The sequence below is a fragment of the Adelges cooleyi genome, unplaced genomic scaffold, assembly GCF_023614345.1.
Source record: "Adelges cooleyi isolate 19-005CV unplaced genomic scaffold, UGA_ACOO_1.1 ACOO_flye_CR_arks_rails_tigmint_CR_PRNA_108, whole genome shotgun sequence".
NCBI classification, from domain to species: domain Eukaryota; kingdom Metazoa; phylum Arthropoda; class Insecta; order Hemiptera; family Adelgidae; genus Adelges; species Adelges cooleyi.
The window spans coordinates 13,455,281-13,469,623 of record NW_026095761.1 but is presented as its reverse complement, the minus strand read 5'-3'; the positions used below and the strand labels follow the sequence as shown (position 1 = coordinate 13,469,623).

The 14,343-nt window shown below is 30.2% G+C and overlaps 1 protein-coding gene across 1 annotated transcript in view; it reads right to left on the bottom strand.

Moving 5' to 3' along the window:
* Positions 1-7,256, bottom strand: part of LOC126842826 (uncharacterized) — a 68,390-nt gene extending 61,134 nt beyond the window's left edge. The window contains exon 1 of the mRNA XM_050580007.1: positions 6,971-7,256. The gene's annotated coding sequence lies outside the window, so the exon portion shown is untranslated. The remainder of the gene's footprint in view (positions 1-6,970) is intronic.
* Between the last annotated feature and the right edge of the window lie 7,087 nt (positions 7,257-14,343).

Here is a 14,343-nt window from a genome sequence, read left to right as displayed (position 1 = left end):
CTTGACGTCGAGGGTAGACCCCGGCAATATTGTATACCATAGCTGTCATAATAATATATATAACTATTATACAGGATGCAAGTAATAAAATTCATCCGCCCCCCCCCCCCGTTTATGATTTTAATTTAAATGGCAAAAGGCAGATAAAAAAAACTAGGTTCAACGGATTTATGATGACGTTATTTGCCCGTTATATGTATTGTTATACTGCTGTCCGTGTGCTTGCTGTTCCTTTTTATCACTATTATTATTATTATTATTATATCTTTCTTAAAATTAGGCAACTGGGTTTATGTGTTTTCCTTCCTTTGTGTACTGAAACGTATATTATCGTTCTTATATATTTGTGCCGAAGAAAATCCCATGTTTATTGCACACAACCCGCATCGGTGGTAACGGGTAAAAAGGCAACAAAAAAAATGTCTCTTTTCCGGGAACGACCCCGGCCGAGTTCCCGAGGGACTCGCAATCACTTCCCACGTTTTCCCGCCGTTATAATATGCGTTAATTCTGCCCCACGGTCGACGACGACAGCCGTCCCTAATAACTTCAAAGTAGCCTAAGCACGAGACGTCTATGGCTCCGGGGTCGAAGAAAACTCTGGTCGTTTAAAAGCTATTACATTTTTCACTATATATAGTATACACAATATTAACTGGCCGGCCATCGCAAACGGTGTTCATATATTTCCACACAAACCTGAAACCGCGTCGTCGTCGTTTGGTAAATCACACAGCGCCAAAGGCGGGTCTGGATAAAAAAAAAAAAAAGGTACATTTGGCTTCAGCAATTCCATACTTAACTTAGCTTAATTAGAAAATACAAAATATCAGTCATCTCTAAACACCTTCGGCGAAGCCTTGACACGACCACCGACCGTCCGTGTAAAATATAACAACATAGGGCGTATAAAATACACACACTATTGGCTTTTTGGCAAAACTACACCCGCCCCCTCTCCCGCCAATCTGTGACAACCCCAAAACTTAACCTAATCCTGGATTTTTGGGTATATACCCAATCGGTTGAAAGAGCCTCGAACCAAGTACCAAACCATTGGGAAGTAGCCTTTGAGGAAGTAAATAAGGACAACCTAACCTAACCTAACTAGTTAATATAGGTATACAATCTTGTTTAAACTTGGTAAAAATGTATATTACAATAATCTAAAAATCGTACAGTGTACATACTATACTTATTAAGATTATTCAATGGTCAAGTTGTCCAAGCCTAATTATATAATATAAAGAAAACAATATACTTAATATATAACAATATATAAAACAATATTTATTATACCTTTATTGATGACAACTCGTGAAAAATGTTTTTTTAATTTCTCTTAAGGAAGACTTTTTACTTGTTTAGAGAAAAAATTAGAATTGAAAATTATGTGTTAACATCATAACACCTATATTTACAATGTAATTGAATTGCATAACAACTTCAATGTAAGTAATATATTAAGTAATATCAATGTTTTATAACACTAAACACAGATTCGCATCAAAGCGTTTTCTTGATTTTTATCACATTCTGTTTATTATATTATTGCCACTAATTGTAATCATACAACATTTCTCCAACTAATGGCCACTCTGACCGACACACAAATCACAATAAAGGTAGTAGTGTGGTTTGTCATTTTAAGCTACTTCATTTGTACTTTTAAGCTTTTATATTTTTGTCAATTTTATATACATATATTTTCATCAAAGTATAAATAAAGTACAATATTGTTTTGAAATTTTAGATTATGTTTTTTTTTAAATTAAAAATACTAGGTATAAGTTATTTAAATAGCACATTTAAAAAATAACATTTTTTTTTCTAAGAGTTCTTACATTTGTTGGTTTAAAAATTTTTTAAATTAGTCTTTGTTTTTTTTTTAAATTTTGCGATAGTTTCAAATGTCACCCCGATGATATTTTAGGGACCTATCTTTAAGTAAGCAAGTTGAAGTTTTCCGATATGGAATAGGAAAATTAAAATGTAAATTCGAGAAAATTCACCGAACGAGTTGGGAGTTTGCTTAGATCACTACTTGGAAGAGATGGAAAATAATTATAGCGGCGTGCACACAAGTAATTTGCTTTCCAGAAACGTACAAATACCGGAGCTTTAATACCTTTTGTATACATTAAGTACACTGAAAAGCGCAATTGATTCACAGAAAGACTAGCTCATCCGTGTATATTATGTACATTTACTGGGAATGTGTAAGTAGACTTTTGTGTATATATATATCACATCAATGTATATTATAATAGGCGGTGCAAACTTTCTTAACCTTTTGGAGAGTTATTAAAATATGTATATTTTGCTTTCATCCGACGAGGTCAGCCAAGGGCATTTGCACCATTACACAGTACAAGTAAGCATACAAAATCTGTAATGATTTGTTTGTTTTGATAAATTCAATTTTTTTTGACAAACTTTAACAATCTAATATTATATAAAAGTATTTGAAATATATATAATATAATATAATATAATATAATATTGGATATACCGTCCATCGCGGCTTATGGCGTGCTCGCGAACTTAAGAAAAAGGAATGCGAGTGTATCGCGGAATTCGAAATGGAAAGTGAACACTTAATAAAATATATGTACATTATACCAACAACCGGTCTCCGGCCCCCGCCGGGTTATCGACATTGACATTGCGCGGTTCGGCGAGAGTGCAATCTACCGAAACGTATAGATAGGTAGAGGCACAAGCCGTGAGCGAGTCATACTTGCGGGTGAAACCAGTTTGTAATAATATAAACACACACACACAAGTCCACGCAGAATGGCAAATGTTGTCTTTCTTCGATTTTTCTTTAGCTTCCGTCGCCGGTCTTGGTTATAGCCTTGGTCTTCTTCTTCTTCAACAACAACAACAACAGCAGCAGAATTACTTTGATGTGTAGTAATCCGATGACTTCATATATACCGCGGTGAGAGCCAAATACAACATCATGTGTGTGTATATGTACAAGATGTACTAGACATTGTTATAATTCTAAGACACCTGCCTAAGTACGGGCAATGTCACGGGCCATTTGCCGTCGTCGTCGTCGTTTCTTCCTTAAGGACAACAACCGTTAAAAAGAAGTCAACGATGACCAGGCAACCAGGGCTCTCTTCGTGCGCAACAATTTGTCGATTAGGTGTTGTTCACACGGGATAAAATCCATATAATATATTATTATAATACCATGCTATAGTTTCTTCCAAGACGGATCAACCGAAAACGATTGTGGGCACTCGTGGCGTGTCTAATTTCCGATTACATGTGTACAACGTGACACGCATTAACATAATATTAGGTATAGGGTCCATGTTTGTTGCAATTACATATACATTAGACAATGATACGCGTATAATTTATTCCTGAAAACGCTCATCTAAACCTTGAGCAATAGTTCAGCGGGTTTTGTGTGTGTGTGTACATGTATATAAACTTGAGATTTAGTCAGTTGCATAAGTTCAAAATGAGTTAATACGATTTTTGAAAGGGACACACATAGACATTATATAGACATATTACACGCACGGTTCACGGTGGACCTTTAATGTAGAAGTAATTTTGAAAATGATCGAGCTAACGATGGTGCACGCGTTTAAGTAGGTACACGTGTCTCTGTTGGGGTTCACATTGCTGGGATGAGCTTACAAGTTACCAGTTACAAGGTACCGATTAGGTACAGCCCCAATGTAGCTGTGCAACGACTCCGGAAAACATCAATAGTTATATCTAAACTAGAAATTGGTAAAAAAACAAAATAAGTCAACTTGGCCGAATGCCTACGTCTTTATGTGTGTATGTATTTCAACGGAGAAAAATGCAATGCGTGTGACGTCCTTGAATGGGTTTTTTTTTTTTAATGGAGCAATAGGTGTATAGTATATTATATTAATGGTAATGTACTCGGCGAGGAGAAGACACTAGACTGAATTTAAATTTACAAGCCTACCTGTAATATACGTATTTTATACGCCGGGATTGAAAGTGAATTTCTAATTATTATTATAATAATATGCGCCGGTAATGAGAGAAGGGCGCCGGCGAAGAAAACGTTTTTCAGATGTACCGTCTTAAGTGTGCGCATTATACACCTGTATAATGTTTGTTTCATAAATGCGATGGTACAAACACACACACACACATGTAAATATTCTATAGCGAAAGTCAATATAATTATTATATTATTATATGTACCCGTGTGCACTACATACGGCCACGGTGTCGGTGTAGTCGATAATAATAACATACTTAGGTAGGTACATATGTTGTACGGTGATAAAAAAATAAATAATAGTAACAACAATGTGCGTCCGTACGAAACGGTATTATTTGATAATAATATATAGATATAGCTGATATTGCATGACGTTTTACTTTCTTTTTCCTCTTCTTTTCGCGTTTCGTACACTCCTTAGATGTGTACACAACGTGTACTACTGAGATTGTATAGCCGGTACGATATTCACACAATCCGAATTTCAGACACCCGAGGGCCATTTAAAAACCATTTCGGATATCCGATAATGTTCCGTGTTCGAAAAATGTTTAATAAAAAGATAAATAATTGCTGCCGGTGTTAACAGAGCATGCACACAGCCTATTCAGTACAACCTGGACGTTGTCTGCACGTCCTACGCCTACAATAATCATTCCTACAGGTCTAGACCGAATTTCTAATAAATTAAAAAAGCCATTTTTTTATTTAATCAAAAACAATCTGTACATATTTTGCAATGAGGTGATTTTCTTCTTATAGTTACACACACGGCTCGAATTAGCTTGTGGGGAAGCCACCCGTCGTGTTAACACCTTTGTTGAAATAGCAATAATTTAATTTATACTGCATTCTTCTTTGTGCGCATTATTATTGTCATAGTAAAACATAGTATTACGGCATGATCTATCATTATAACCAATCAAAAGTGTTTAAATTAAATCACCTGTTAATTGACGTCAATAGTAATATTGTTATTGTATATTATCTAGAACATTCTTCGGTCTTATATAAAAAGGTATCCGCAGGGTGTCTAAGTTAATCACTCTTTCACACTGTTTTCATGTACTTTTTTGTATTAATGTTCGTAGTGAATTTGAATTAATTTTAAAAAAAACCTATTGATAACAATTTCATAAAAATTTATATTTTGTTTTACTTTGTAAAATTAATGTAATTAATGTGGTAACAATGGCGAAGGATTTAAATTTTAAAAAACATTTCAATAAAACACTATAGGTATTTCCGAATAGTCTTTTAATACAATTTACGACGATAGACATTCCAAAAATAATTAAGGGAAAAATGTTACTATTAAAAATCAATTAACCATTAGATAGGATGTGAAATTATATTATAGTGTATACCCATTTAGTTTTTCACACATTATTAAAAAATTTTGTTTCTTCGTTCTCTTACAAAATATAACATTAGGTATTAATTATTTTTTGTTCAATCGTGCAAGGAATTTTAAAAAGGTATTTATTATTATTTCAATATATATATATATATATATATATATATATATGTATAATTTGTTTTTACTTAGGTACTTTGATAACACAAACTACACTTACTCAGTAGGTAATACCTAGCAATATACCATCCAGTTAAATGTTCATTTTTGCCCATTACAATACATTATTATTACATTAGAAATTATTCGGAGTACTTTAACTTATACTTTGTGCAGTATTTTACTTATTTTCATAAAAATCATTATGTATTTCAGATTAATAAATATGACTAAAACATTTACAGCTTAATCATAAACATTTACCGCATCAACATTATTATTCTCAGAAATTAAACTTATAATTAATGTAAATGTACACGCTAAAGTTGTAGTTCTCATTTAATTTATAAGTTTAAAAAGTTACTGTCAGTTTTATAGGATACTATTTTAATTATTTTTCAATTGATGTTTTATAATATTTATTTGTTTTAATGATAGTTTATAATAAATCTGGTAGGTGCTACAACAGTGTATCTCAAGCTTAATTTATTTACAATTACCTGTTTTTATTTTTTATGTTTAAGCTAGTTTTTTTATACATAATATTATATTTATATATATATATTTTTTTTAAATATTATTCGATATGATTTATTTGATATAAAAATGTAATAAATGTATTATACGGGGTAAAAAATGTTTCCGACATGCGTATGAAAAATTATTTATTTTTATTTATAATGTCTAACCTTCTTTGCATGGGTTTTTAAAAATTCCTTCTTTATAAGGTTATGTCAAACGGTTTTGCCGTCCTACGCCAAAAGAAGATTACTTAAAAAAACCTACGCCATTCCGAATGAATAATATTATTTATAACAAACTCTTATAAAGCAAGTGCGCACGTTTGTGGCTCGTTGAATAAAATTATATCGGTTTGTCGTGTATATTTTTTAACTTATATTAATAAAAAATCGAATTTTCACGACATTGCCGTTTGTGTTATTGACCTTTTTATGTATTATAATACATCCACTGTCTTGTTGACGACCGTTCAAGTCTCCGCGGTCGCCGGTGTCGCGGTCACCTGCGTGGGCTACGGTTACGGTAAAAAACTAACTAACGTTAAATTGAAGTAAATAATATAATATATTGAAAAAAAACAATAAAAAACAGCTATCACCTCCTCGGCTTTATTTAAGCCCAGCTTAACACAGCTGATTAAAAAAAAACTATGAGTATACATAAAAAAAACCGGAAGGTGTCTTCCGTTTAAATCATAAAAAAAAAAAAAAACTTTACTTTTATTCGAGAAAAAGGTTTACAAAATTTTATCGTCAAATTAAAAATGAATAATAATTCGGCAAAATTCATTTTTCGGGTTTTTTTTTCAACATTTTTCCTTCGAAAATCACTACTCTTAGCTATATTTTTTTCCAGGAAACTTTAACCGTGCGAGCAATTTTTTTTAAAAATTCATCTTATCTATTACACATTATATTCCTTACCTTAATATTTTTCCAAAAAAAAAATCCTCAGGCTCGTCCTGCGGTCGACTGCGGGCAACGGTGCAGCTGCCGACGTTAAGTGTAGGATGTTGAAAAATAATAAATGATTTAAAAAAATAATAATTACTAAAAAATAGCGCGATTAACGTTCGTGCGGATATCAGGTGAGAAGTGTACACGCGCGGTAATGTCTAAATGGTGACTGCACAAGAAATTAAACCGCCGTCGTTGTCGGTGAACCGCACGCACTGCCATGGCCCTCGATCGTTGTGGACCGTTCGCTTGATAGCTGGCAAGAACGTACCACAACAAGACATAATAATGTAATAACATATGCCTTGTCCGCACAAACCGACGGTCGTTTGGCCGAACAAGTCGTCCGCCGTTTACAAAATGGGTTTTCCATCTGTGTTACAATGTATTTTCAAAAAAAAAAAAGGTTATACTTAAAACCTACTTTAATAATAAGGTTATCGATACATTCGAGTGAACTGACAAAATATTATTATATAAAAAATGTCTGGCGCTTAAAAAAAGTATAAAGTCATACATTTTTTATTTTTGTGTGCTATAATGTGCAATTACAAAAGCAATTTTAAAAAAAAATACATTTATTTTTAATATCTTTTTTTCTTTGGTCAATATGGTTCTGTTTGCGACTTATAGTGGTTAATGTAATATGAGCGATGGAAATCCGAAAATCTGGATTTTTTTTTTTTAATGGCTATCAGAGCTACTTAAAAATGTTATAAATATTATTACAGTATAGAAAGGTGTGTAGTTAATTAGTTTTGGTAATTAAAAAAAAAAAACACTTATATTGGTTTCGGATTTCCACAAAATTTTCATTAAATTGTCAATTCACTCAAATGTACCATTTCTTTAAAAAATTCATTTTTTCAGGATTTTGAGTGGTAAGGATAATAGTTGAGTATTGAAAAAACATATTAGGATGTATATTATATATTTATTTATTTTTAAATATAATAAATAATATTAATATTATATTATGTTATTATTATTATTACAATATATTATATTATTTATAATATTGTTAATAGTTTACTCTTATTATATTGCTTTACACAGATTGATAACTATTTGAAATTCAATATGTATATTTTAAAAAATGTATGCAAAATGATTTAAGATGATGACCGGCCTACAGAATGCAATTGCAATTATAGCTTCATTTCCCTTTAAAAAAATTATACCAAATATTTCTTAGTATATTTGATACTTTTTATAATAACATTTAGACTGCGTGCATAGAGAGAAACCTAACTTTGCTTTTACAATTTGTTTTACAATTTTGAGTACTATTTGATAAGTAAAAAAAAAACAATACAAATATAAGTAGTATTTCTTTTACGGTTAAGACAAATGTTGTGTCCTATCCCTCAATGTAAAAACTGAAAAACACTTTCGATAAGCGAATTTGCGATTCTGTACATTATTCAATATGGCAAAATATACATTATGGTTTATCCATACGGTTTTTGTAAAATTTAATTTGTTTTTACAATAGAATATAATATCACTATAAAACGGCGGTATTTTTTTAACGGGAATGCGACTTTTGAAAGCCAATAAACCTTAATGTTGCTTTTTTATTACCCATGTGATTTGAAAATTATTGTACTTAAAATCAACAAAGAACAAAACCAACTGGCGTCCATTAAACAATAATACTGGGTACAGTTAAGAGAGTCGGAAAATGTCAGTGGTTTAAGCCTTACGTATATATATATATATATATATATATTTTACACGCATAAAAAAAATTATTATTATTATAATAACAATGCAATAATGGTATTGGTTATGTAACACACTTGTAAGCATAATATATTTGTGTTATTGCAATTTCCACATTGGTTTTTATCTGTAGCTACAGAAAATGGTGAATCTAGATAAAAAAATATTCTATATTTTATTGTACAAACTACAATATGAATTTAATAACTGACGTTAAAACACATACCTTGAAAGCTCAAAGCTTGTCTATAAACTATGTTGTAAAAAAGAAATCTAGTATATTTTTCCACAGTAAAAAACGCAAATTAAACGATGTTTTTTTTTATAAATTTTAAATAGTAGTTTGTATTAAATAATCAATCGCCACTTATACAAAATACTATTAAAGGATAAATTTCCATAATTTAACTTTACTACTCTTCTGTTAATGAAACGTTACTAACTAAAAACATATTACAGTCATATCATAAGAAACCACCAATTAAAGCCTGTATTTCTTCTCATAAAATTATGCAAATTAATAAGTAATAAATACACACAAGAGTTGCTCGGATAATAATTTAAATACACGTTTCAATAATTATAACTGTTTTTGTTTGAAATACAAAATATTGGCAAGAATTCTAGTTTGTTCTTCCCACACCGATCGGATGGAAATAATTATACATTAGACGCCAACGGTTATTTTTTCAGTTAACAGTTCTTAAACTGTTAATACGAATCCCTGAAATTCACCTTCTTTTTGCAAAATTTTAGTTAGGTTTAATGTATTTGTTTTTCATCACCACAGTATATAATTTATATAATACTCCTGATCTAAACCGGTATTAAGTGCATTAATAGATTGTAAAAGGATAGTTATTGACTGGAAAGATTGAGTAAATCGTATTGGCTTTCGGATGATGGAAAAATTTGTTTTTTTTCTCTTTAATTTCATATAAAATATTATTATCGATAAAAACGACTGGGATCTCACGGGGTAAAAAAAAAATTATATTCCTGTCTAAAATATTGCACAATAAACTTAGTAAGTATCGTTATCACAAGTCGACACCCGTTGCATTTGCTAGCACCGAGCTAATGGTCCGAGTCTGTAGACACAATATAACATCATAAGGTTAACCGTAATAATAATATATGTGTACAAGATCTCATATATTTATATACTTGAACCATTATGAGCATTATCAATCATAACGTCCGAATTGTTTTTTTTTCTTTTCTTAAACATTATACGGCTCGGCTCGGTTTTGTTGAACCGGAATAATTGAAAAGTGTCCGGGCGTTAATGGAAAGGAAGACACAATATAATCGAGTAACGGGTTTTTGGCAAAATATACTGGCAGTTTTGGATTTTTGGACACATTCCAAAACGCAAAATAAATGGAATTAAACTACACAACGGATGCGCATCGATGCAATGTACAATAAAAAAAATGCATAATTAAATTTCAATTTTTTTATTCTTGATATGTAATATTGTCCGTGCATTATGACTTACCGGCGATTGATCGAAGAATGATCATTACGTGCCCTGTCTACCGGCAAGCAGGAAGTCAGTTTCCTTGTCCCTTGCATTATGAGTGTTCTGTTCAATATTATATCATGTAATGACTGCGCACTCGTCTGTCTGTATATTCACATAAAGAAGAGATGAACCGCCGGCTAATGCTTATAATAATTTAGTAATATTATTGTGTATGTGTCGGGCAATGAACGAATGAAATATTAAACACAACGGTCATTGTTTTGGGCACATCCAGCGAACGGTTAAGATAATAATTGCAGTGTTTGCGCATTTTCTGTGTAGGTATTTGTGCGGTAAAACCAAGTATAGGGCAAATTGTAATCTGATTAAGAGCACGTGATACTTATAAAGATGTTAGGTATAAGTATTTTTTTTGCAAAATCTTAAACTATAATGTGTAATTATTAGCTTAGTGATTGGAACAACATTTTGGAGACAAGTCATATACGATTTTGAAAATGACAACGTGAAAAAAAATTATAGCTAATTTAAAAAAGTTAAAAAATGTGATTTTAAATGTTAAACATTCAGCTAAATATTAGGTTTATTAAAAAGATAATATGAGATATTGACAAAATCATTAATCAGATAAGTAATAGGTTATATAATTACTTTAATCATATAATTGTAATTATGATTACATTTTTTTAACCTAGGATTTCTTAATTACATATATTATACATACAGAGTGATTTTTTTATCATGGGGCACTCAATATCTCATAGGGTTTAATAAGAAATTAAAATGTTTTTTTCATATTATTTTTATGCAATGTGATCTAATTTTTTTTTTTACCCCCTCTCAACTTAGTTTTGAAACTTGTAGGTAAAAACCTGGGTATTTTTTTGAAAAATCCTACCCACTAGGGTATTTAGAGGTAGCCCCATTTAAAACCAACATTTAAAATTTTTTTTTAATAAATTTCAATAATTTATAATTTGTTTTTTAGCATTTTAATATTTTAATATTTACTAAAAAGCGACCAAAAGTTTTGTGATTTATATTGTGTACTCGTATAATTATTTTTTTTTTTTTATGAAATATATTACTTATAAAAGCTTACCAAAGAAGAACAAATGTACCAAAAACAGATGTTATTTTTTAATTAAAAACAGTCCTTTTCCAATTAACGTTTCTTTTTAAAGTTTAGTGGGATTTTTACCTGAAAAAACAAAGTTTGGTGTTCTGATGTAAAGGTATAACTTTTGTCTTTGTTATCTCAACGACAAGTTTACACCAATTATTATTTGTCGTTTGACGAAACCGACAAATATTTTCCTTTCATTTTAATATAATATAATATATTTTTTAACGCACAGACGGTTGTTATTATATTATTTTTATATTCTCAGGCTGTACTCTGGGAAATTTAATTTGAACATACCTACCGTGTTTTCACTGGCCGAGTTGCACAAAATTATAATGCAAATAAAATATATGCGACGGCCGAGGAGTTTCAAAACAAAAATAATGTACATAATAAGGCGCTGTTTTTTAAATTATAAATATAAAAAAAAAACCCTATAATAACATATTGTGCCAGGTCGATAACACTTTTCCTGCTGAAAATTAAAATAAACCCACAAAGGGTAATTCGTAATTAAATAATTTTTCCCTCGCAATATAAACACAAGCGGTTGTATTTTAATTTATGATTAAACGAATTATCCGTTGAAAATGTATATTTAATTATTGTTCTAACACTAACGGAATAATTATTTGCCAAATTATAGTTGTACAACGTTTAGCCGAGCTGCTTAATAAGAAGTCAATAGCATTAAAGAAACACTTATGCGACTGAGAAGTGCAAGAGACAATTAAAATTGTCAGAATATTGAACTTGGATTCCGGTAAGTATTTTTATTTTCACCTTCATAGGAATAATTTCAAAGTTCTTTATAAATTAAGTAACGAAACGTCTTTTGATTATTTTCCAATATAAAAATATGTTTTCCTACTTTGGATCTAAAAAGACTGATCGCACTTTTCGAAAATAACCTCCAATGTTTTTATTTGCCACGAAGCTTTGTATTCATTTTTTTTTTTACCAAACCCTTTATAAACTTTTTATTTTTATGAGCCATTTTTTGAAAGAGAAAAATTATCATTAGGTAAAAATTTAAACATAATAATAGTATATAGATGAACACAATTCATCTTGAGTTTTAAAGCAAAAAAAAAATAGGCACTATTCTAGGTCAAAAATATTTGGAGTCAATTTAGTAATAGCTGATACTAATTATATGGTTGTAAAAAACTATAATAAATCAGATATGTATGTTTTAATATGGAGATTATATCAATTCTTTGGAGAAATTACAAAAAAAAAATTATTATACTTGTTGGCTCGCACTGATCGAGTTGTCTTTCATTGAAGATAAAATTATTATAACTTCACTGAATTATGTATTCGAAAAAAAAAAAACAATACTTGCATATTTTTTGGTATAAATATATTTTATTATTTCATAGCAATAATTACTTCCACGATTTGTCGGTAGAACTAACAAAAGGGAAATAAAAAATATATATATCGATGCACACTGGAAGTTTATAAATATTTCATAAACATAACTCTGCCATTCGAGTACAATAATAATAATAATAATATAGTGAAATCGATAAAGGAAATACCAAAGGAACCGTGTACGGATGTTGTTGTCCGAGTAAGTCGTAAATAATATTATATTATATCGATATGTAAATGGAAATTGTGTTTTTTTTTATTTTCCGATATTATTCGAAGGCGACTCGTGTAAACAGTGTAAGTATAATACATAATATTATATCATACTTATAGCCGGGTATAAATATGATTTTTCAGTCTACAGTCAGTACTCGACGGAATAACATTATCCAAAGCAATCGAGTCGTTATTTCCCCACAAGAGAGGCTGATGGAAATCATATATTTTATCTCAGCTGGTCACAACGGGTGTCCGAGGGCGCAGTGGTCTGACCGCTGAGGTCATAGAGTAGAAATTAAATACAATAACAGCCATAATATCATAAAATAATGCCACAGATTAAAATATAAAACCAGATAGGTGCACTCTAAAAAAAAAAAAATGGACCAGCGTCAATAATCTCAGGTCAGTGTGACCAAAAAAATGAAATCAACCATCGTTAATCAACTACTTGTTATCAACACAGATATAAATATAATAAATTAGATTGCCAACTAGAATTGAAATCGACGTCAGCCATTTTAGTGGGATTTATGTGTGTATTAAATTTATACACATGCGATTCTGTACTATCAACTTAACTTGTAATTATTATAAACTGTGATAACAGTTGTAAACATGTGATAAGGTTCTAACTCCCACAAATATGGTGAATAATGGCAACTTCAATTATTTCTATTGGTGGCGTATTTACACTTGGCAATCTAGTTTATTATATATATATATATCTGTGGTTATCAGTAATTCTTATCAGTTAACGTTATTATTGTAAATAGTGTACAATATTTCCGACACTATAATTTGGCGAGCGACAGTGTGACCACAAATACAAAAATATGTATCAGAGAAATGTAATTTCTTTATTATAGTCACACTCGCTTTTTCGCTTACTTCATAATATTTTAATTACTGCGACCACCAGGTTGGGGTTATTTTGATAATTTTATTAATTTATATAAATAAAAAAAGTTGAACAACAATAGGGCAACAAGAAAAGAAATTTAAAGAAAAAAGTTGGCAACACTTAAACCGGAAAACTGAAATTTAAATTCCAATTTTTTATTCTTTACGCATGTTAAAGGTGAAATCCTATATAGGTTGTCGATTTGAAGCTGAACAGTATAACAATTCGAAAACCAAACAGTATAAGTGAAACACGACACTAATAAGTAATATAATGTAAAGTATAATTTAAAAAATACATACACACAATGATAAAGTAATTCATAAAAATACTTTACTCAGCCCACAAGCCTGATAAAATTATTGAAGCCAAAATAAATTTCCATTTGACTTTTTAAAAAGTTCTGATTACACATAATAATATTTTATTAATGTAATTGAATTTCTTTAAAAAAAACGACCATAGTATTTTATTTTCCCAGTTATAACTAACCAAAA